This window comes from Phascolarctos cinereus, unplaced genomic scaffold (assembly GCF_003287225.1).
Source record: "Phascolarctos cinereus isolate Bilbo 61053 unplaced genomic scaffold, phaCin_HiC Scaffold_2;HRSCAF=192, whole genome shotgun sequence".
Classification (NCBI taxonomy): Eukaryota; Metazoa; Chordata; class Mammalia; order Diprotodontia; family Phascolarctidae; genus Phascolarctos; species Phascolarctos cinereus.
The window spans coordinates 184912426-184935705 of record NW_027555625.1 but is presented as its reverse complement, the minus strand read 5'-3'; the positions used below and the strand labels follow the sequence as shown (position 1 = coordinate 184935705).

The window sequence follows — 23280 nt, the reverse complement described above, 5'->3', positions numbered from 1 at the left end:
AGGAATTGTTCACACAAGTACCCATCTGCACATTAAACCTCCTCTTGGTCTCATCATTATGTCCTAAAATGTCATGAATGTCATGTTCTGCCTGCACTGGTCATGTTCAATTGTAGATTTTGATACATTTTTGAGCAGTTTTAACCTTATTTTAGAGAATTTTCTTTCAAACCAAGGCTTTTGAAATAATATTCATTGTCCCATGTTTAAAATTTTCTAAGTGAAAGAAAGTTTGATGAGAAAGAGCTTTCTGCTTGGTATCTTGATTCTTTTAAAAGGAAAGCCTCTTATAGTTAAATTCATTCTGTAGTTGTTTTCAAAGTCACGTAAATACTCATTTCTTTCTTTTATTTGAATAATACCTAGGGCTTAACAATTGACTCAGTACTTTCTGATATAGTGAACACAATGAGATGTGAACACACTGAGAGATCATACTCTACTGAGATACAAAGAGATATGAGGTATAGACCCTCTTCTCAAGGAGATTCCAATCTAATTGGAGGAGCAAAGAGCAAAGGAATTTAAGAAAAAAAAACATTCTTGGACATCTCTTTCAGGGAATTCAGTCTATATTTCAAGAATAAACCTGACCCACAAAGAGACAGAGTCCAGACATGCATGTTTGTGTCATTAAGTAATCCAGATTTCCTCTTCCCCTTTTTCATCATCTGCAAACCGGGTTGACACTTTGCTGCAAGTATTCAGGTGTAGAATGACAGGATTTATATAAAAGCATAAGCTTAAAAAAGCAAAAAAGTATGTTCAGTGCTCTATTTATCTTCTCACATAATAGGAAAAGGTTGATCAGTATAAGATGGGTTTGACATGCCATCTGTAACCAAGACCAGCAAATCTAGGAGGGTAGCAGGAGTAAGAGAATTAAATTCTCAGAGGTGAATATGGTGCATTGGTCTTAAGACAAAATGATGGGGATTTGTCAGCACATGTCATAAGTATTATTTCAAAGAGATGGATGTTAATCTGTTTTCTGTGGTGTCTGAATATTTTAATTTTAAAAGGAAAAGATTTTTTTTTATGTGAAATGCTTATTAACTCAAGTCAATTCCAGGTGGCTTAGAAACTGTAGAATTTTTCACATTGCAAGAGAAAACTTGCCTCGAGACTGTATGCCTGTTTCTTTATTGGTTATTGTTTATTTTACCATCCTCTAGGATGGTGGCTGTCCTTGTGTTTACCACCTGAACCCAAGGACAAGAGTAATTATGGAGGCAAAGACTAATGTTGGTGGTGAGGAAGCTCACTATTGTTTCCAATCTTGTATACTAAGTCTCTTAGATGTAAGGATTGCCTTCACAGCTCTGTAGCTTTTCTCAGGGGAGAGAGACAGAGAGAGAAAGAGAGAGAGAGAGAGAGAGAGAGAGAGAGAGAGAGAGAGAGAGAGAGAGAGAGAGAGAGAGAGAGAGAGAGAGTCATTTTGATATAGAAGATAGAATCTAAGTATGACTGCCATTGTCTCTGGAGGCAGAATGACTTAAAGACCTTGCTGCCTCATCACAGTGATTTAACTTGCCAAAGAAATCCCTCATTGTTTTGTGCTTAGCCATTACAGAATACTCATTTCAAAGCTTTAGCAGGTTTAGGTTCAAAATATTTGTGTGATGTTGTCCTAATGCGAACAGATATTACAGATATCATGTATGACAGCTCCCACTGTCTGTGGGTTCTATGTACACAGCACATCTCTTTTTTTTAAATATAGGGACTAATATAATTATCCAGCTATGTATTGAAATGACTCTTGTTATTGTTAAATCCAGATAACTCCTAGAAGGGATGTTGGAAAAATCTCTACCTCTTCACTCTCTTGTACCTTGCTTTTGTCCAATCTGTGACTATCCAGGAGAAAGTTGATAAGTATGACCAAGTCTCATCAGCCATTTTTCCCCTCATTACAGCCATCATGCTTCTGGCTGAGGAGGACGGGCTGGGGCATCCCTTCAGAGCCCATTAACATCAATCCTTAGTTGGCAGAGTGGTGCAGAATTGATGTTTAACACAAGAAACGCCCTCCTAGGAGCAGAGTGCTGCTTTCACATGGTGTTGCCAACCCATAGAGCGAGAGACTGGGCTCCTCCGGGTAAGCTTTGTGTCAGACACAGTGGGACCTTTACCCACTGCCGTAAATCGGCTCCCACCATACTCATCATGTGTCAGTTCTGCATATGCACTTTCAGGTGTCACTAGCCTCTGGAGTGGATTTGGAAACTTGTGAACACAAAAATTAAATGGAACCTCCTCCATTGGTCAAACCCATCTTTCCACCCCCATCTGATATGAACATTAAATTTTAGTGGCACGCATGATACTTCCAATCATCTCAATCATTTTAGTCTGGCTTCTGTACTGCATTAGGTTGAGGGTATGATTTGAAGTAGGAACCTGAATGAACCTCAAAGAATCAACCTCATTCCCTATCCCACCACTCTCTTCTTCATATACACACCACCACACTCATTTTTTTTTGGAATGGGCAGCATGTGAAGTGGGTTCAGAAGAACTACTTGTTTGAATATGTATTGCCCCACTTTCCTACTCCTCCGACCCCTTGATCCATTCCTATGGTCAGAACAGCAAAAGGGCATGGTTATGCTCAATTCTAATGTCATGGTCAATTCTTAATTGGTCTCCCCCAACCTAGAGTCAGCCTCTCTAATGAAATACATTCTTTAGTGATGGGATCTTAAAAGGAATGCCATCAGGCTGATCTCCATGAACTTTGTGGCTTTAACCCAGAGCTAAAGCAAAGCATTATTGACTACTTTCAACATCACGGCAGCAACAGTATTGCCATTCCCCACCCCTAAACTAATAGTTAATTTATACTGTGCAGAAGAATAGACTTTGACTCTCACTCCAAATTAGTTTTGTAATAATAAGCACATTAGCCACTGGTGAATGTTTTTCATATGCTTTTTTGCTGCTTGAAATAATTCTTTAGATCTCAAAAATCCGTATGGTTAATTTTCATCATCACCTCAAGTTTGGCTTTTTTTTTATTCCCTCCTACAGGAAGTTTTTAGCAGAAAAAAAATGAAGTGGAAGCTTTTACTTTTCAAAGCCTATTTCTTTCATAAAGAAATGATGGGTGAGGTGTGGGGAGAGGAAGGCTTAATCAAATCTTGAAAGTAGCTACATTTCTCCTATTTCCACCAACCAGTAGTTTTCTTTAGCTATATTTATAAAGACTTGTCCAGCCATAAATTGAATTGGACAGCCTCACAGATTCTTTTAATGCCAACCATCGAGAGCATCATACAAAGGAGAGTTGTTTAGGTCAGCAAGACAGACTCTGACCATGGCATAGAATTGAATTTAAGGTAATTATATAGCTTTTAAAAACACGATGTTATTTCACAGACTGAATTGGGACACCATTAATTTTCCAGTCAATTTTAATTAGCCTGCAAAAATCAGCACTTAAAAAAAAGTATTTTGATATTGGACAGTATATTCTTCTCTGTTCATAATGTGAGGGAACTATGAATCAAGTATTTTATTCTTGGTAACTTTCTTAATACTGATATCAATTAGACAGATGGCTTGCATGCACTAAAGGGAAAGGGTAAACAGCCAAAACTCAAGCCGTAGATAGTAGCGTCTATCAATTTGAAGCCTGTACATTAATATTTATACTTCTTTAAAAAACCACTTGTTTGCACATTGTTGGGAATATACCCAATTTACTAAGAAGGAATCTGTGACACAGGAGTAGAAGGAACATTAATATCCCAGGGGGCTTTTGATTACAACTCCATCTATTTAAGGATGCTGTCTCTCCTGGAACATTCTTCGTGTGTGTGTGTGTGTGTGTGTGTGTGTGTGTGTGTGTGTGTGTGTGTGTGTTTATTTTTGGATTCTTTTTTAAAATGAGAAAGTTTTACATATTTAGGTTGAAAACAATTAAACCTGAGAAGGATGTTAAAATATTCCCATAATGTTCCCTTCTTTCTGTTTTCTGATTGTCTAGGTTGCCATCCTTACCTCAGGGGCATGTTCCCCTCTGTCCTGGGGAATTGCTCATTCTCTAGACCTTTTCTGCCTCCAGGTCTCCCTTTCTTCCTTCTCTTAGAAATTTAAAATTTCCTCCTAAGTAATTGGCACTGGATATGGAGATTAACAAATATGAATTCAGTTATAAAACTAGTTAAAGTTTAATGCCTATATTTCTTCTATAAACTGGTTCCATTCCCACTATGGGGGCCTGAAAACTAAATTGAGTTTTAGTCAAGCAATCATTTACAGTGACTATAGTAGAGTCCTTTCCATCTAAAACAGAGAGTCTTGACCCCTGAGTGAATGTAGGCAGTTGACAGCTATTAAAGCCTCTCTCTTCATATTTCATGTGCAGCCTGGAATATTAAGCAGAAGCAGAAATGTTGTGATTATGCTCTTCATTCTCCTCTGCTTTTTACTACTCCTTATCCTTTTCTTTCTGTTTTAGAATCAGAGAATCTAAATTCAAATTCTTCCTTTACAATTTCCTATCCAACTGACCTTGTAAAAACCACTCTCTTTGCCTCAGTTTCTTTATCTATAAAATGGCAGTGTTGGATTAGGTGATTTTTAAAGTCCCTTCTAGTTCTTATCCTTTGATTCTTATTGGAGGGAAACCATGGCATTCTAAACTTTTCTTTAGCATTTCATTTTTTCCATCGATATATAACTTACCAACTGTGGAGAGCATGAAATTAGAGTCAATACAAATGTGGCACTAGAAAGGAATTAGGGGATCATGTTAGCTCAAATCCCTTATGTTTTAGGTAAGGAAATGAAAAGGAAAAGAAGAGTAGTAACTGGCACAATGTCAGGTGTAGAAATGAAATACCCTGACTCCTAAAGCAGAGCTCTTTTCAAGGTACTAGCTGCCTCTTAGTCTTCTCGTGAATGTCCAGGAGACACCCTATATGAACAGAATTCTCCACTTTGATTTTTACAAGTGTTTGGTAAAGTATCATTACTTATTCCCTCCTGCCCTCCCTTCCTTCCTTTTACAGTCCTCCCCCTGACTCCCACCCCACCCCATCTCTCTACCATCTCAGTTTGTGAAGTTAATTACCTTTTCAAAAGGACTTTTGACTCAGCACTTTTGCCTCGTGTAACAGCAGCCTGCTTCTTGCCCAAAATTTATTATAAACGTGGCCCTCTTTGCCTCTTAAGGCCCCTGGCATTACAACAGTTTCAGTACTTTACAGCTCAAGTGTTATTCATTCAGAGGCTGCATAATATTTTACTAAGAAAACAGTTACAAAGATTTCCCTGTGAGATATTTAAAGGATGTTCTCATCCTGGCATGCCATGGTGTCCAGAGCATTATGGGAATAGTATTGGAATTCAGAATCCCCCATGTTCCTGATGACTTCTCAGGTCTTAAAGAAATATTTTCTCATTGAATTAGTTTCTGCCACTACCTGAAGTGAGACTTTCTGAAGATTGGATCCTAACCATGTCATCTTTTTTTTTTCTAATTTAGCTCTAGCTGTGGTGGAGGTGCATGTGTGTTGCTTGTGTGAATGTGTCTACTTTCTGGGTTAACACACATTCTCCCAATTTTTTGTTATAATCCAGTGCAATGATTTTTTGCTTTTAAATTGTATCAGGTAGGTGAAAATGATTTAATTTTTATAAATTAGATTTATTTATTTTTATTATCTAAGTTGCTTCTAAGTTATAGTGCTAGGTATGAATGAATAATTCTTTGACTTTGGAGTTACAAAGTATTGGAGTATTTACTTTAAAAAGACATGGACATGGGATTATTAATACATTCTCATTCATTGATCTTTATAGATATTGTCAGGATATGTTATGTTTGACTTAATGTGACTTCATGCAATACAAGATTGTTTTGTTTTTGATTAACAAAAAAATGTTCAGAATCTCTAAGCCTGAATAGTAGTTGTGATGATGAAAAACCTAGAGGAAAAAACATGTAAGGAAGCTGGGTCAGGGAATACAATAGAGAGGGTGGGTGAGATGAAGCAGAAATTAAGAATATTAAACTAAAAGTAAGAGAATCTATGTTCTAGCCTCGAATTTGTAATTCGTTTGTCGATCATTTAATGCTTATCAAGAACTTATAGTATTTGAGACGCTTTGGAAGTGTGAATGCAAAACATGAAGAAAATTCTACCACCCCTATTCACTAGAAGCTTATATACTAATAAGTGGGTTTTTGTATTATATGCAAATGAGTATGGTACACAAAGAAATGTGATGGGGAAAATGAGTAAGAAGAGATGAATTTTAACTAGAATGAGTGCTTCATAGAGGTGATGGTATTGAGATTTGAAAGAAGAAGAAATTCAACATATGAAGAAGTGATGGAAGTACATTTATATCTTGCAGGCAACATGAATCAACAGAGCATTCCTTCAACTGTAAAATGAAAGGGTTGGCTTAAATGATCTCTATAGCCTCCCAACTTTGTTCAAATCACTTGCTAGAGATATAGTTTAGATATTTAAGGATCATACAGAAAAATACCATCTAAAAGGCAAACATGTCAAGACACACTGTTGTTTACTGTGTGAAAATTTGGAGGACTTAGTATTGAAGATTTGATCCAGTATCCTGATGGTTCAGACTAAAGCAATTACAATATATTAGTGGCTGAAAAGATAATTAAGCTTTCTGGAATATCAAATTTGATCATATCTGAGAACTGGTGAGATTTATTTTTCCTTCCATAAAAAGTCTATGTTTATGAGGACTGGCAAAATATAAATAATAATAATAATAATAATAATAATAATAATAATAATAATAATAAGTATTATATTGATAGGTATTAAGGTAGCACAGGGGATTGTGTCATTATAGCATGTAACCATACTTTTCTGTCTCTGGAATGACTCGTTCCCCTTGATCTGTCCTTATGTTGGCAGATTTGGGAGGATTTTCCAGAGAGGGGAATCAGCCATGACATCATGCTGTTACAACTCATTCTCAGGGTTCTGGGATTAACCTCGATGTCAACTTAACCATGAAACCTAGCAGTGAGGCACATGAAGAGGGAAACCCATGTACCTGGTAGAAATCACAATTCTGCACTGCAGGCCAGAATGTCTGGGCAGAACCACTCTTCTTTTGAGCCTTTCTACTGTCCTTGATGGAGTCACTTCTCTGCTATAGTCAGGCCACTGAAGAGTTAAGGTCTTTGAGATAACCGTAGCTTAAGCTTGAGGTCTGCAAAACTTTCGTGGTCTTTTTCCTTGGCTAGACTCTGAGACAGCCTGACACTCCTTAATGCTAGCATCTGTAAAGCTAGTTAGTTCTACCTTCTATATTTGAGGTGTTTTCCCTTTTAAAACCATATGGATCAAAAAAGACAAACTTCTGAGAGGTTTTCCTCTTTCTCAAACTATAGATGGCACTAGCGAGCAAGACAGCCTTTTCCAAGCCAGTTCTTTATGCAGCAGAGGAAGATGTTTTCTCCAATCAGCTGTCAGCATCAAAGCTTTTGTCCAATCAGAACAGCTGCCTGCATCAACTATAGAGCCAGTCTTCCTCTAGTAAGCTGGTTTCAGCTCCTATCAACTCAGCTTGGTTAAAATATTGGCTTGCTGTCTTCTGTAAGCAGCTACTCTTTTTTGTTTCTCTGTGTCTTCTCAGATGACTTCTCGTTTGGTTTTTAATGACTCATATGAAGGGCTACTTGTATGTAGTGAACCATGTCTAACTTAGGTTGAGAAATCTGAAATCCACATTTCGGTCAATTGTGAAACAAATAGCTATTATTATACAGTACTCTCAGTGCCAAAATACTTCCTTGAACTGGTTTTCCACCAATAAATTCCCAAGTTGTAAGAGAAATCATATGCAAATTAACTGCTGGGGAAAAATGTACTTCAGTTGTTTTTAAAATCAGTCAGTACTTATGATTCTGAGGGCCATATTTTCATTCTAGTCCTCTTAGACTTTTATATGTCTTCTCTTTCATTTAAATGATAGGTTTTTTTTCTTCAAGGTCTCTGAGAGTTGTTGTATGTCTCTTCTCCCTATTTCACACAAAATATCCCTCTCCCTTTTCAGTATATTTGATGTCCATATATGAAAGGGGTAGTACTGTTCATCAATAATGAAAAAATAGAATTAGTGACATAACTTTCATACAGGTTCAGGAAGGAGAAAGTCAACCTCTACATACTTGGGAAGCAGTGTTCTCACTTTTGTATGGTATTACCTGGCATATATCTCATCACATAGGAGGCATTTAATCCCTGCTTATCAATCAATTAAATATACAAAGATTGTCTTAAGACCATTCTTTTACTCCTTTTTGCTACTGTACTACATGCTTCAGACCACCTTTGACTCTTTCCCTGATCATTTTCTCTTATGCATTATTAAAATATATCTCTTCTATACATGAAGAACCCTCATTCTATTCTCTGTTAATTGGATAAAATAACCTGTACCAATAGCACAGTGTGTCAAACCTTCCAGATACCTATTTGTATTTTCTTTTTCTTTTTTTTTTCAACGTTCACTTCCACAAGTTTTTGAGTTCCAAATTTTCGCCCCATCTCACCCCTCCCCCCAGAATGGCATGCATTCTGAATATCCCTTCCCCTAGTCTGTCCTCTCTTCTATCTCTCCCCCTTCTCTTATCCCCTTCCCCTTCTATTTTCCTGTAGGGCAGGATAGACTTCTATACCCCATCTCCTGTATTTCTTATTTCCCAGTAGCATGTGAAAACTTTTTTTTAAACATATGTTTTTAAAACTTTAGGTTTCAAATTTTCTCTCTTCCTCCCTCCCCACCCACCCTCATTGAAAAGGCAAACAACTCAATATAGGTTATACATGTGCAGTTATGCAAAACACTTCCATAGTAGACATGTTGTGAAAAACTAACTCTATTTCCCTTAATCCTATCCTGCCCTCCCATTTATTCTATTCTTTCTTTTGACCCTGTCCCTCCTCAGAAGTATTTGCTTCTGATTACCCTTTCCCAATCTGCCCTCCTCTCTATTACCCCCTGCTCTCTTGTCCCCTTCTCCCCCTATTTTCCTGTAGGGTAAGACAGATTTCCATACCCAATTGAATGTGTATGTTATTCCCTCCTTAAGCCAAATCCTATGAGAATAAGATTCCCTCATTCCCTCTCACCTTCCTCTGTTTCCCCTCCACTGTAAGAGACTTTATTTTTTTTTTTGTGAGATAATTTACCCCATTCTACCTCTCCCTTTCTTCTTCTCTGAGTATCATCCTCTCTCATCCCTTAATTTTATTCTCCAGATATGACCCCTTAATCTTCAACTCACCCTGTGCCCTCTATCTATCTATCTATCTATCTATCTATCTATCTATCTATCTATCTATATATACATATAATTCTTTCCTTCAACTATCCTAATACTGAGAAAGGTCTCATGAGTTATAAATATCATCTTTCCATGCAAGAATGTAAACAGTTCAATCTTAATAAGTCTCTTATGATTTCTCTTTCCTGTTTACCTCTTCATGTTCCACTGAGTCCTGTATTTGAAAGTCAAATTTTCTATTCAGCTCTGGTCTTTTCATCAGGAATGCTTGAAAGTCCTCTATTTCACTGAATGACCATTTTTTCCCCTGAAGGATTATACTCAGTTTTGCTGGGTAGGTGATTCGTGGTTGTAATCCTATCTCCTTTGCCCTCCAGAATATTATATTCCATGCCCTGAGGTCCTTTAATGTAGAAGCTGCTAAATCTTGTGTTATCCTGATTGTGTTTCCACAGTACTTGAATTGTTTCCTTCTGGCAGCTTGTAATATTTTCTCCTTGACCTGGGAACTCTGGAATTTGGCTATAATATTCCTAGGAGTTTTCCTTTGGGGATCTCTTTCAGGAGGAGATCTGTGGATTCTTTCAATTTCTATTTTGCCCTCTGGTTCTAAATATCAGGGCAGTTTTCCTTGATAATTTCTTGAAAGATGATGTCTAGGCTCTTTTTTTGATCATGGCTTTCAGATAGTCCAATAATTTTTAAATTCTCTCTCCTGGATCTATTTTCCAGGTCAGTTGTTTTTCCAATGAGATATTTCACATTGTTTTCTAATTTTTCATTCTTTTGGATTTGTTTTACAGTGTCTTGATTTCTCATAAAGTCACTAGCTTCCAATTGCTCTATTCTAATTTTTAAGGAAGTATTTTCTTCAGTAAGCTTTTGGACTTCCTTTTCCATTTGGCCAATTTTTCTTTTTAGGGCATTTTCTCCTCATTGGCTTTTTGGACCTCTTTTGCCATTTGGGTTAGGCTATTTTTTAAGGTGTTATTTTCTTCAGTATTTTTTTGGGTCTCCTTTAGCAAGCTGTTGACTTTTTTTCATGATTTTCTTGCATTCTCATTTCTGTTCCCAGTTTTTCTCTACTTCTTTACTGCTTCTCAAATCCCTTTGAGCTCTTCCAAGGCCTGAGACAGATTTGTATTTTTTCTTGGAGGCTTTGGATGTAAGAGCTTTCACTTTGTTGTCTTTTCTGGTTGTATGTTTTGATCTTCTTTTCACCAAAGTAAGATAATATAGTCGACTCTTTTTGTGCTGCTTGCTCATGATCCTGCAATACTTGAGTTTTAAACTGTTGTTAAGGTAAGAGTCTGCTTCCAATGTGGAAATGTACTGTCCCAAGTTCAGGGTTTGTATAGCTGTTTTCAGAGATACTTGTAGGACCCTGTAAATTTTCAGTTCTTCAAGGTGTAATAGGGGGGTGTTTGCTCCTTTCCTGGCCTGTGACCAAAGTACTCCTTTCTGTCCTGTAACTGTGAGGAGGGGTTTCTCTCCACAGCCACTACAAGCTCCTCCATGCCAGTGTTCCTCCTCACCCCAGCACAGCTGCCTGAATTGTGACCCAGATGCAAACACAGGCAAAGCAATAGATTTCTGCCTCAGCACTGGCAAACAGATCCCTGCAATCCCTCTCTGATCAGCCACTGGACTCCCCCCCAGTGTGTGGGCTGGAAGCTCGGGAAACAGCTGCCCCCACAGGGCCATGCTGTTGTGGAATGGAGGTGAAACCCCGCCTTCCTCTCTGAGCCCCGCAGAAACAGACTTTTCCCACTGACCTTCTAAGTTGTCTTTGGCATTGGTGGATTGAGGAGTCTGGAAACCTCCACAGCCACCCACGATTCAGTCCTCTGAGGCCTATGCCAGGTTTGCTGCGGCCTGCGCACCCATGCTGCGCTCCCAGCCCGGCGCGCGATACACGTTTCTGATCAATCATCCAGGTTGTCTTGGGCTGGAAATTTGTTTCACTCTGTCTTTTTGTGGGTTCTGCTGCTTCAGAATTTGTTTAGAGCCATTTTTTATGAGTACTTGGAGGGGTTTGGGGGAGAGCTCAAGCAAGTCACTGATTTCACTCTGCCATCTTGGCTCCACCCTCCTATTTGTATTTTCAAAGGCTGTTTTACAGACCAGATCAAAAGGCACTATGACAAGCTGGTAGGGAATATACTTTGGGTTAGGAGAGGTTTTTAAAGGCCCTTTTAAGATGAAAGTATAAGTGTCTTCTCCCACTTCACCTACTCCTAGAGTTTGCCCTGTGCTTCATTATATTAAAGGAGTGAACAAGTTCATATAAGAGTAGAATACCTAGATTGAAGACACCCTACCTCTAGCTTCTGTGGGTTTCATACTTGGCAGTTCTCAGTGGGTGTTCAAAGGCTGGCCTTGGTTTCTATAAAGAGTATATAGTGAATGAAGTGCTCTGGAAAGTAACCAAGACCCAAACAGCATTGAATTGAGCAGTTAACCAGAGAATATGTAGCAAAGGCTTTCCCTGGAGTGTTTCTTTTATGACTGTTTTCTTGGCTGGAGACTTGAGATTACTTCTTCATGTGCTTTAAAAAAAAATCTTCACTGCAGTACTGGATTTTTCAAACATAATTTCTATTAGATTTGTCTTTTCCAGTATATTGTAATATCAGGTCTCTATAATAATTACTTATGGTTATAGAGGGCATAAAGGTATAGAAAACCAGCAGATGATGTAGAGAGACTTCCAGCTAGGGCCAAGGCATACCTAAATGGAGGAGTACCTTTTCACTCCCCACCAAGTGTTATTACCTAGCTTTGGTTAAAACTGAGGTATTCTTGGAAATCTTAAGCCACATTTTTTAAAGTTGGCATTTATAGACCTCTTTAAGGTTTGCAAAACACTTAACATGGATCCTTACAATAACCCTGTGTTATATGTTAATATCCCCATTTTACAGGCAAGGAAACTGAGACCCAGGGTCATAAAACTTGTAAGTCCTCCCTTTTACACTTACTAAATATGAGACAAATTCTGTGACCTTAATTTTCTTAACTATAGAATTGAGAGGTTTAGCCTAACTAGCTTCTCTCATGTTCTAGATCCCTGTGATTCTAGAGATCTTTGATTCCTGTGATAATTGTCTGAAGTAGGAGTCAAACCCATGTTTTTCTGATGATGAGTTTACTCTAACCACTTCGCTAAAATTTCTCTTGCTTACAGCAATATTTGAGCCAGATTCAGGTGGCTCAGTTCATTTCTCTTTTAGGTTTCTCAAAAGGATTGGGAAGAAACACAAAGTGAAGGATGGAGTTCTCATCTTTCAGGGAAATTTCCTCTGCTGAGTGCTTAGCTTTTCCTCAGTGCCAGTTCTGCACAATGAACAAGTAGATTGTGGAGGCTGGTAAGAACTTTCAAAACCTTTCACGTGAGAACTGGCTGGTATGGTAGAAACGACCACCTTCAGAAAGGTTACAAAGTCCATGTGCAGAATAACCAACATGGTTCTCACTGCCTAGCTTTACTTCTGTTATTGCATAACTGATGTTTGGTGATTGGCTGCACATATTTTACTTAAATGTACGAATAGTTCAGCATGATAAAGTGGAGACCTTTCTCACCTCCACCTTGTAGCATCCTGCACAGTATTTCAATCATTACCTTATCTTTTAACTTGAAGCCTTTGTTGATCTCTGTAACTCCCTAAACCACCTTGCACGTACCTGATATTTATTCTATATGTATTTATATCTGTACATGGTGTCTTGTGTGATAGAATGTAGTAAGTTCTTTAGGAGTATTTTTCTCCTCATACCCATAGTGCCTAAGGCAATATCTGGTAGATAGCAGGCACCTACTGAATGCCTGTGGATTGTTCTCTTTCATGTCTATTTGTATGTCTCTTTTTCTGCTCTCTGTCTCTCTTTCAATTTTTTGTATGCATGTATCTATTTGTATACGTGTTATATCCCCCTAGGAGATACCAAGGATGTTTTGTCATTATATTTCTACTGTGTAGCATGGTGCCTTGAACATAGAAGTCTCTTAATAAGTTCTTATTGAATCGAAAAGAATAGAAACTCAGTGGGCCCAAATAGCGTACTTTATAGATGAGGAAACAAATGCACAGGAAAAGCTTGCCACTTGCTCTAAATCTCTAAAGTATGTCAGTTTCTGAGCTGGGATAAGAAGCCTAGCCCCTATCTCCCATTCCAGTGGTTCTTTATACCATATCACACTGCATTATTACTATTCATCCACTGAAATAACATTTTATCCTTCTCCCAGTAATGGTCTCTTATTTTTTTCAATTACAGATGTTAAACTTTGTGTTTCTATGAATTTAAGTTCTTGGGAAGGTATGCTGGTATCTTTGAGCTGAATTTTGCTACCAGCTACCCAAAACCCTGAGACTCTTTGCTGAGACTTAGGAGTATGTTACTAGGTGTTAAAGGATATCAATACCTTCTTCTCTTCTCCTTGAAGCCATGCCTTGATAGGTTCTGGTCATAAGTAAAATTTGAATTATAGAAGATAATAAAAGATATTTTTGGTCAGAAGAATCACATGTCCTGGGAGAAAATCAGTTTTCACTTGGCATTTAATACATTATAAGGGCTTCAAAACATTCATCTGTAAAAACAAACAAACACATATATTAATAAAAACATCTTATGAGTTTTTTAAAAGTTCATTTGTAACTATAGTAATAGCAATTTAATGACAGGGAAGGAACCCAAGAGAATGAATTCAGAATTTATTCTTATCCTTGTAACTCATCATGACGTGTTTAGCCTCTGTGCAGTCACATGTAAAATTGGAATAATGTTTTTAAGATGCTCTAAAAACAAAATACACAGCATAAAATGCCTGAGAGTATTCACTCAGTTTTGCTTTGTTTAAGACGAGCAACATTTTGTAGACTTCTACTTTTCAGAAAAAACTCTATTGCTAGTATTTATAACCCATATGGAGTTATATGAAGCTATCTAATAAAACATAAAATAGGAACATTCACGGAAAAAGTATTAGTGGAAAAAATCTTCAGGAATTAATGTCACCTCTAGTGATTGCTTCCGTCATGTTAGCAACTTCAGGTATGATAAATCTATCATTTCTTTCTGCTTCTCTATATAGGGAATTGGTGTGTCCATGCATATCTTTCCGTATCTATATACAAATCAATAAATCTATAGACATGCACAGTTACATAAATATATATGTATATATATATATATACACTATAGATACATACATACATATATATGTACATTAGAAAATATTACATATCTATAAATGTATATATTGACATCTCTGTTTTACACCTACAGATAAACACAGATGTACATAGTTCAACAGATACGTAGACAAATGCATAGACACTACCAAGCTGTCTATACAATCTTCAAGCTGGACTGATGCTCAATAATTTAATTACTTCTTTTGATGTTCCTCAAAAACATGTATTCTAAGACTTTAATGTATTTCATGTTCCAAATATTTTACATGCTAACATCATTTAATTCAAGCCAGATTAACGAGTTCTTCTGACATACCTCTTCAGTGTTAGGCACTGAGTATACAAAAATCAGATGAAAAATATTTCCTCCCCATAAGGAGCTCTCTTCTACCTCTATGTCTCTGAGTCTTATAACTCCAAACCAAAGGACCTCTCCCGAATTGTGAGAGAATGCTTCCTAACTTAATCTAGCATATTAAGTGCTATATTTGTGCTGTTAAGGCTTATGGCACATTGGAAGTTCCTAGATCAACAAATATTGATCAATAAACATTTATTAAGTGCCTACTATATTCCAGGTACTGTGCTAAGCAATGTGGATAAAAAAAGGCAAAAGACAGTCCCTACCCTCAAAGAGCTTACAATCTGATGGAAATACTATTACTGCCTTTGGTATTTTTGTTGGAATATTGGTTTTTGTTTGGAGAAATACCAGTAGAAGCAGGCAAATGAGCTGTGCTTGGATTAAAGGCAGAAAGAAGAGGCACCTTTAACAGGGTCCTGGAAACAGTGTACTTGGGGTTGGCAAGTTGACGGTAAGGTGTAGAGTAAGATGTTGAGCTGGGGAGAAGTATAACCTGTATAGTTTAGCACTTCTTCCTTGACAAGCAGGTAGCCAGGGTACTTAGGTAGTTTGAAAAATGGAATAGAACCAGAAACTTATTGCTCAAAGTCACATATTTTTGATACACAGCAGAGAATGTCATAGAGTGTAGACAGAGCAGGCAGGGGGAGGAAGAAAGGAAATGTATAGTTGCAATGTCATTGCTCAAGGAGCCTCGCTTTTCTCCACTTGTGTCTTCATTTTGGTGAATTTGAAATTGTCCTTGGGTGCGTTTGCTGGTTTAGCCTTTCTCTCACTTCCTTCAAGACTTGACTTAAACATCACACTCTGTATGGTGCCTTTCTGAGTGTTCTCACCTGTTAGTCTCACCCCCTTCACCCTAGCTACCTTGTATTTAACCACCTTTTATTTATTTTGCATACTCTTATATGTGAGTATGTTGTCCATCCCCAAAGAAGATTGAATATAAACTCTTGTGGTTATAGGAGTTTCAGTTTTGTCTTTGTATTCCCTAATTCCTGGCAGAGTACAAGGTACATAGTAGGCATTTAATAAATGCTTGTTGATTGATCTATTTAGACAGAGCACATTCACAACACAGTTCTGTTCTGGATTTAGATTGTAGATATTTAATTGACCACCTGAGCAATACTTAGGGATTTAGAGGTTACAAGACATTGGGAGAAGATGGACAAATTGAATGCTCATTTAATTAAGGCACTCATACTTGCCCAGTCCGTTGGCAAAACTCATGGCAAAAAAGAGAGATGGAGGGAAAAGAATAAGCATTTATATGCCATCTACTACATACCAGGCTCTATGTGGAGCTCTTTACAAATACTATCTTATTTGATTCTCATAACAATCCTGCAAGGCAGGTGCTATTATGATCCTTATTTTACAGTTGAGGAAACTGAGTCTGACAGTTTAAGTCACTTGCTCAGATTCTAACAGTAAGTATTTAAGGCTAGATGTCTATTTAAGTCTATGAGGTCTTCCTCACTTCAGGGATAGCTAGGTGGTAAAGTGAATAGAGCACCAGGCCTGGAGTCAGGAAGACTCATCTTCCTGAATTCAACTCTGACTTCAGACACTTACTAGCTATGTGACCCTGGGCAAGTCATGTAACTCTGTTTACTTCAGTTTCCTCATCTGTAAATGAGCTGGAGAATGAAATGGCAAATCACTCCAGTATTTTTGCCAAGAAAGCCCCACATGGGGTGACTAAGAGTCAGACATGGGGCAGCTAGGTGGCACAGTGGATAGAGCACCGGCCCCGGATTCAGGAGGACCTAAGTTCAAATGTGGCCTCAGACATATAACACTTACTAGCTGTGTGACCCTGGGCAAGTCACTTCACCCCATTGCCTAGCCAAAAAAAAAAAAAGAAAAAGAGTTAGACATGACTGAAACAACTGAGCAACAACTTCCTCACTTCAGGCCCAGCATACCATCTCCTGCACCAGTTTAAACTTCATCCAAATTCAGAAGAAACATTTATAGCATTGCTTCTTATGAGAAATGGTCAAAAGTCATGATAATATATTCTTGATACTTCACTATATATGGATATTTTGTTATATATATAGAGACATGTATATGTGCATGTGTATGTACACACATGCATATATATGTATATGTGTATATATGTGTGTATGTATACATACACACACATGTACATATATCACATGCATACTCTGTGCAAGCTACTGCTTAGGAACTTAATATAGTCCTGGTTCCCAAGGTGTTTATCATCTAATTGGAGTGAGGGAGGCATAAAACAAATATACAAATCACTGTGACACAAAGAAAAATGTGACAAATATATACACACATAGGTTTATGCTTATAGGTATACACCTTTAGATGCATATATACGTATATGTATGCATACAGACATGTATACATATATACGCCACATTTTATTTGTACCATAGTGATTTGTACACTTGTTATATTTGGATACCTGCGCACACATCCTCTTATGCATGTGTGTGTATATTATATATATATATGCACAAAGAAGGTTGTATGATATAGTAGACAAAACATAGATCCTGATATTAGAAGACCTGAGCTCTTGTCCTGACTATGACATTAATTAGCTATGGGGCCTTTGGCCATTCACTTAGCCTCCTGGAGATTCAATTTCTGAATTTCTAAAGTGAGAGAAATAATATCTACACTACCTCACTCAAAAGATTTTTGAGAAGAAAACACTGCAAAGCTTGAAGTTCTACATATAATGTGATTATTATTACTTCCACACTTTTTCATGTTTTGTCACTTTCTGCTAGGATGGATAATAAAATTGCTTCCTAAATGTTCTACCAGAATGAGTCTTGCAAACTCTGGGAGCATCTCATAATATTGGCTATGGTTAAGTCTTGGAAGATTGAACCTAATTACTCATTATCCCCTCCCCTTCCCAATGTGGTGTCTCTCTGTCTATGTCTGTCTGTCTGTCTCCGTCTCTTTACACACACACACACACCACACACACACACACACACACACACACACCTGTTTGAAAACAGGGATGTAAGCCTAAATACATGAGGCTAAAGGCACACTTACCACTTTTAGATATTTCAGCTCAGCCAAGTACGCCTATCTTGCTTGGGGAATTTTGCTATGATACAAAATCCATTCATACAAAAAGGCAAACAAAAATGAGAAGGAAAAGGCTTATATATTTTCAGGGGATTTGACAGAGATTTTGTGTACTTGGCCTCAGCACCAAGAAATCCCAAGGCAATTCCACCAGTCAGGAGGCAAGAGTTTCACAGAAGAACAGCTCTTGGCTTTTAGGGATACCAGAAAACTAATAGTTTCCCTCTTAGAATCACCTTAGAATAAAACTTCTTTTATTCTCTAGCTTAATAGCCACTTTATTTCTTCCACTAACTTTAAGCCTGGCAAATGTCACACTCCCTTGGCATGCCAATGTCTTCTGCAACTTAATACAACAAGCACTTATTAGATGCTTGCTGTGTGCCAGACAGTGTTATAGATACCAGAGAGGAAAAACAAAAAGACACAAAATAGTTGCTGCCCTCAGCGAGCTTACATATTATTAAAGGAAAACAACATATACGTGGAATTTAACACAAAATATATACAACACAATTTCTGGGATAAGGACCTACGTCTAATATGAAAGGCAGTTTTAAAATGATTGTAAAGGAGTTCCTGATATTAGAAGACCTGAGCTCTTGTCCTATCCATTCATTAGCTATGTGGCTTCTAGCCATTCACTTAGCCTTCTAGAGATTCAGTTTCTGAATTTGTAAAGTGAGGGAAATAATGTCTACACTGCCTAACTAAAAGGATTTTTGAGAAGAAAATACTTTGTAAAATTTGAAGTTTTATGTATGATGTGATTATTATTACTTCTAAGATTTTTTTCCTGTGTTGTCAAGTAGGAATATGAGACTCTTCTACTAGGATGGTAAATGAGACTGCTTCCTAAATGTTCTACCATAATGAGACTTGTGAATCCTGGGAGGTGTCTAATGAGGAGCTAATTGAGAACTTGGTTTTTAAAAAAGATACTCAAAAGATGATAGGATGAGCAGACAACTGAGTATGGTTAGTTATAAAAGCATTGCACAGTCATATGATCTGTGGTTGATAAGGAATACTTCAGTTATAGCTTTTTGTTTGCTTGCTTGTTTTTAAGTGAACTGCAGAAAAGAGAAAAATCGAAGAGGGGCAAGGGATGTGCCTAGAGTGGGTGGAATGGTAATGAACAACAGAGAGAAGGCAAAACTACCTATTCTCATTTTGCGTCTGCTTTCTCTGCCAAGGATAATAATCTCTGATCTAGAAAGCATAGCAGAAAAATGGCTAATTGGGAACTGAAATGCAGTATAAGAATGGACTTAATAGGACAGCAAGAGCACCTACCTGCCTTTGATGGGTTCAAAGCATTAGATCCAAATAATGTGCATTCTGGTGTTCTGAAAGAACTTGAGGTTGTGAGCCCTTGTCATTGATTTTTGCAGGACTGTGGAAAATGTGAAAAGATCACAAACCTGGAGAGGGCAAATATTGGACCAGTTGTTGTTGTTGTTGTTGTTGTTTAGAATCATGTCTGTTAGCAAGAGAGCTTGACTTCCATTCTTCCAGGGGAGGGAAGGAAAAGGGTGGTTAGTGAGCATCTAGAAAAGGATGCTGTAGCCACAAAGAATCAGTATGTCTTCACCGAAGAAATATCCTACCAGACTATTTTTAACAGGATTACTAAACTAATACATCAAAAGAATATAGTAGCTGTCATTTAATGAGATTTTAGCCTATGTTTGATAAAGCCTATCATGTTACTCTTTGGGATAAGATGTTGAAAAGTAGACTAAAAATAGATGTTGAGTGGTCCAGGTGTCAAGGATTGATATCAACTTGGAAAAAAGAGTCTGTAGTGGAGTGGCCCAGTGATCTGTGCTTGCCTCTTTGATGTTTGACAGTTTAATCAGTGACATGAGTAAAGATGTAGATGTAATGCTATTTAAATTTTTAGACAACACAAAGCTAGGAGATACAGCTATAACATCGTATGGCATAATTGGCTTCCAGAATGATCTTGTCAGACTAGAACATTGGAATTACTCAAATAAGATGCAGTTGAATAGGGATACATTTAAATATTTGAACTTGAGTTTAAAAAATAAACTTCACAATATAAAATGGGTACAGCCTAGCTAAATATTAGTTCATTTGAAAAAAAAAAATCCAGGGATTTTAGTGGACTACAGAAAGCTAAAATGATCTTAGACTATCTAAAGATAGGCGTAGCAACTCGGAATAAGGGGACAGTAGTTGCTCTGTACTATGCCCTGGTCAGACCACATCTAGTCCATTGTACTCAGTTCAGATACCTTATCATAGGAAGAATTTTGAAAAGGTAGAGATTTTCCAGATGAAAGTAACCAGGATGGTGAAGGACTTCAAAGTCCTGTTATATGAGAATTTGTTGAAGGAACTAGTGAAGAAAAACATTGTGTAGACCTGAGAGGTATTTTGGAATATTTGAAGGATTGTCCTGAGAAAGATGGAATAGAATTGGTTCTAATTGTACCTAGAGAGTTAAGAAGAGAAAGAAGAGACAATGAAGTAGTGATTGTAGTGGTAGGAAAACAATGAGAATGTGATTTTATGGAAGTTAAAGAAATAAAGAATATCAAGGACAAGGGACTGGTAAACAATTTTAGAAACTAAAAGAAGGTCAAAGGGTATGAGGATATTGGAATTGGTAAGTAGGAAGTAACTGGTGACTTTTGAGATGGAAGTTTTAGTAGAAGACTGAAAGTAGAACCTAGGTTACAAAATAATAGGATTTAGAGTAAGAAGAGACCATAGGTATTATATAGTCCAAAACCTTTATTTTATAGACAAAAAAACATGTTCAGAGAAGGGAAGTGAGTTGTACAAAGTCATACAAGGAATAAATAGCAAAGCCAGGTTAACTCAGAAGTTTCTAATTACATATTCAGCATTTTTTATCCCTACAACATACTGTTGTTGGGAAGTGACTATGTGGTGATGAAGTAGAATCACTGAGTATAGACTGCAGGAGGAGTGGAGGGAGGGAGGGAGGAAGGGAGGGAGAGAGAGAGACAGAGAGAGAGAGATGGAGGGAGAGATAAAGAGAGACAGGGAGAGATGAGAGGTTATAAGGAAAGAGAAAGGGAAAGGAAGAGAGGGAGGGAGAGAGAATGAAATAGGAAGTTTGAAGGAGTAGCAGCAGTATATGTTTAACAACCAGATAACTGAAAACATGACACATTTCTAAGTTTAATCTGCATTACTAACATTTTCTCCATCAATTTATTGTCAGGAAGTTCATCAAAATATAAATCAAACCCTGATTTATAATATTTGCTAATTTCTGAGGTAGAAAATTTAACAATATTTTCTCAGAGCCTGTGTGACCTGGCTCCAGTACACCTCAGATTGTAGAGGATCAAGAAAAGAGGTCTTTTTTATAATAGGGGAGATATAAACATGTTGTAGGCTTAGGGGAAAGAGCCAATGAAAAGGAAGAGATTGAGAAAGTAAGAGCAAAAGTTCAACTATGGAACAAGATTTCCAATGTGTAGAAGAGGGTTTGGAGTTAAGGTCACATGCCGAAGGCTTTACCACAGAAGGAAGAGACTCTTCTTCCTCTGAGCTAAAAGTGAGAAGGAGAGAGAGAAAGAGAGAGAGAGAGAGAGAGAGAGAGAGAGAGAGAGAGAGAGAGAGAGAGAGAGAGAGAGAGAGAGAAAAGGTAGATAAAGAATCAGAAATTTTGAAGTAAAGGAGAGGCAAATTGAAAGAGTTTGTCAGGTGACCTTAGCCTTTTTAGCAAAGCAACTGGAAAGGTTATCTGGCAAGAATAAGAGGGGCAGGGTCAAGGAGAAAGGAAAGAGTTTGGAAATGCTGCTATATAGAATGTAATAGTCTGGAGGAAATAACCCACAGAATTGCAGTGCAGCACTAAGAGCCCAATTAAGGTTAAATAGTATGACTTCATAGTGGACCCAGTAGACACAGCTATCTGAGTTTGTCTAGAAACACCTGGCAGAATAGGAGTGGGAATAATTATAACTGCAATTTACAGATTTTGAAGTTTGCACAATTCATTGTATGTGTGATTTCACTTGAACCTCACAACAACTCTGGGAGGTAGGTACTATAGACATCATAATATGGATTTTAAAGATGAGAAAATTGAAGTTCAGAATTGTTAGGTGATAAGTCATTTAATTGAGAGGGTCAAATGGAGAGGCAGGATTTATAGCCATATCATTTGGACAACAAGTCCAAAGTTGGATACACCATGCCATATTGTTTCTCTGAATGGATAAAACAAACCATTAGGAGTTAAGCAGGGTTAGGGACTGGCAATGAACAAAAATAGTGCAAGGTTAAGGTAGTAAGAAATTTCTAGGGTATAATGTAAAACATTGTAGAAAAGGTGGCCCATGGTATCCAGATTGGATATCAAGGCAAATCAAATCAAAATGGGGCTAATTGAATCTTTGCATAAAAATGGGCAAAAGGATAGGAGGAAACTATAAGGATACAGAATAATTTCAATAGGGGCATAGGAGCAAGAAAGGTGCAAGGTTAGGACCTGTTGGTCAGAGTGGGTACATTGAGAGTTTGAGATCTTTAAAGTGATGTAGTTCCAGACAATGGATCTAAATCAGAGTTATGAAACATGTATGCAACCTACGACACTCTAGAGTGCTACCTAAAACCAGGTCAAAATGTAATTGGTAAGTATTTAACAAAATCAATGAAACATAAGATACAGATAGCATTGTATTTTAAAATAAATCAATATGTATTACATAAGGCTTCTTATTTATGCATTAGTGGCCCCATTTCTATTTGCGTTTGACATCACTGGTTGAGATGATCCAATAGTGAGGGGAAACTGAGGCCCATGCATAAGTCAGTGAAATATGTGATGGAATGTCTTTCAGATTAGGAAATAGTGGCATTAGGAATGGAAAGAAAAATGCTAAAAATTGTGTGGGCTTCAAGGAGAAGGGGCTAAGTGATGGAGAGGAACATGAGTTTGGGAGGAATGAGGAATAGGATTATAGATTTCTAACTGAAAGAGATTTAAGACATCTTCTTGTTCAAACAGTATTTTTAATAGACAAGAAAACTGTCTGGAGTGGTTACCCAATCTCATACTGTGCATATAGAGCAGTACAGAAATTTGAACCCAGTTCCTCTGACTCTAAATCTAGACCTTTTTTAGAGTGTTTTAAGAGAAGCCTGTGAATTTATGTAAGGAAAAAATTCTTCAGAATTTGTACTATTACTTCCTAAATAAAGAAGGAAGCAATCTTTTAAGAAGGAAATGATTCTAATTGCTAATAGAAGGTACTTCAGAAGTTCCCAATAGGGCAGGTAAAGTAGGATGTGAAAGGGAAAATGATACTGGTAAT

The 23280-nt window shown here is 37.4% G+C and overlaps 1 protein-coding gene across 2 annotated transcripts in view; it reads left to right on the top strand.

The window, feature by feature from the left end:
* The window catches only part of DLGAP2 (DLG associated protein 2), a 1185476-nt gene that overhangs the window by 446548 nt on the left and 715648 nt on the right, over positions 1-23280 (top strand). The window lies entirely within an intron of this gene.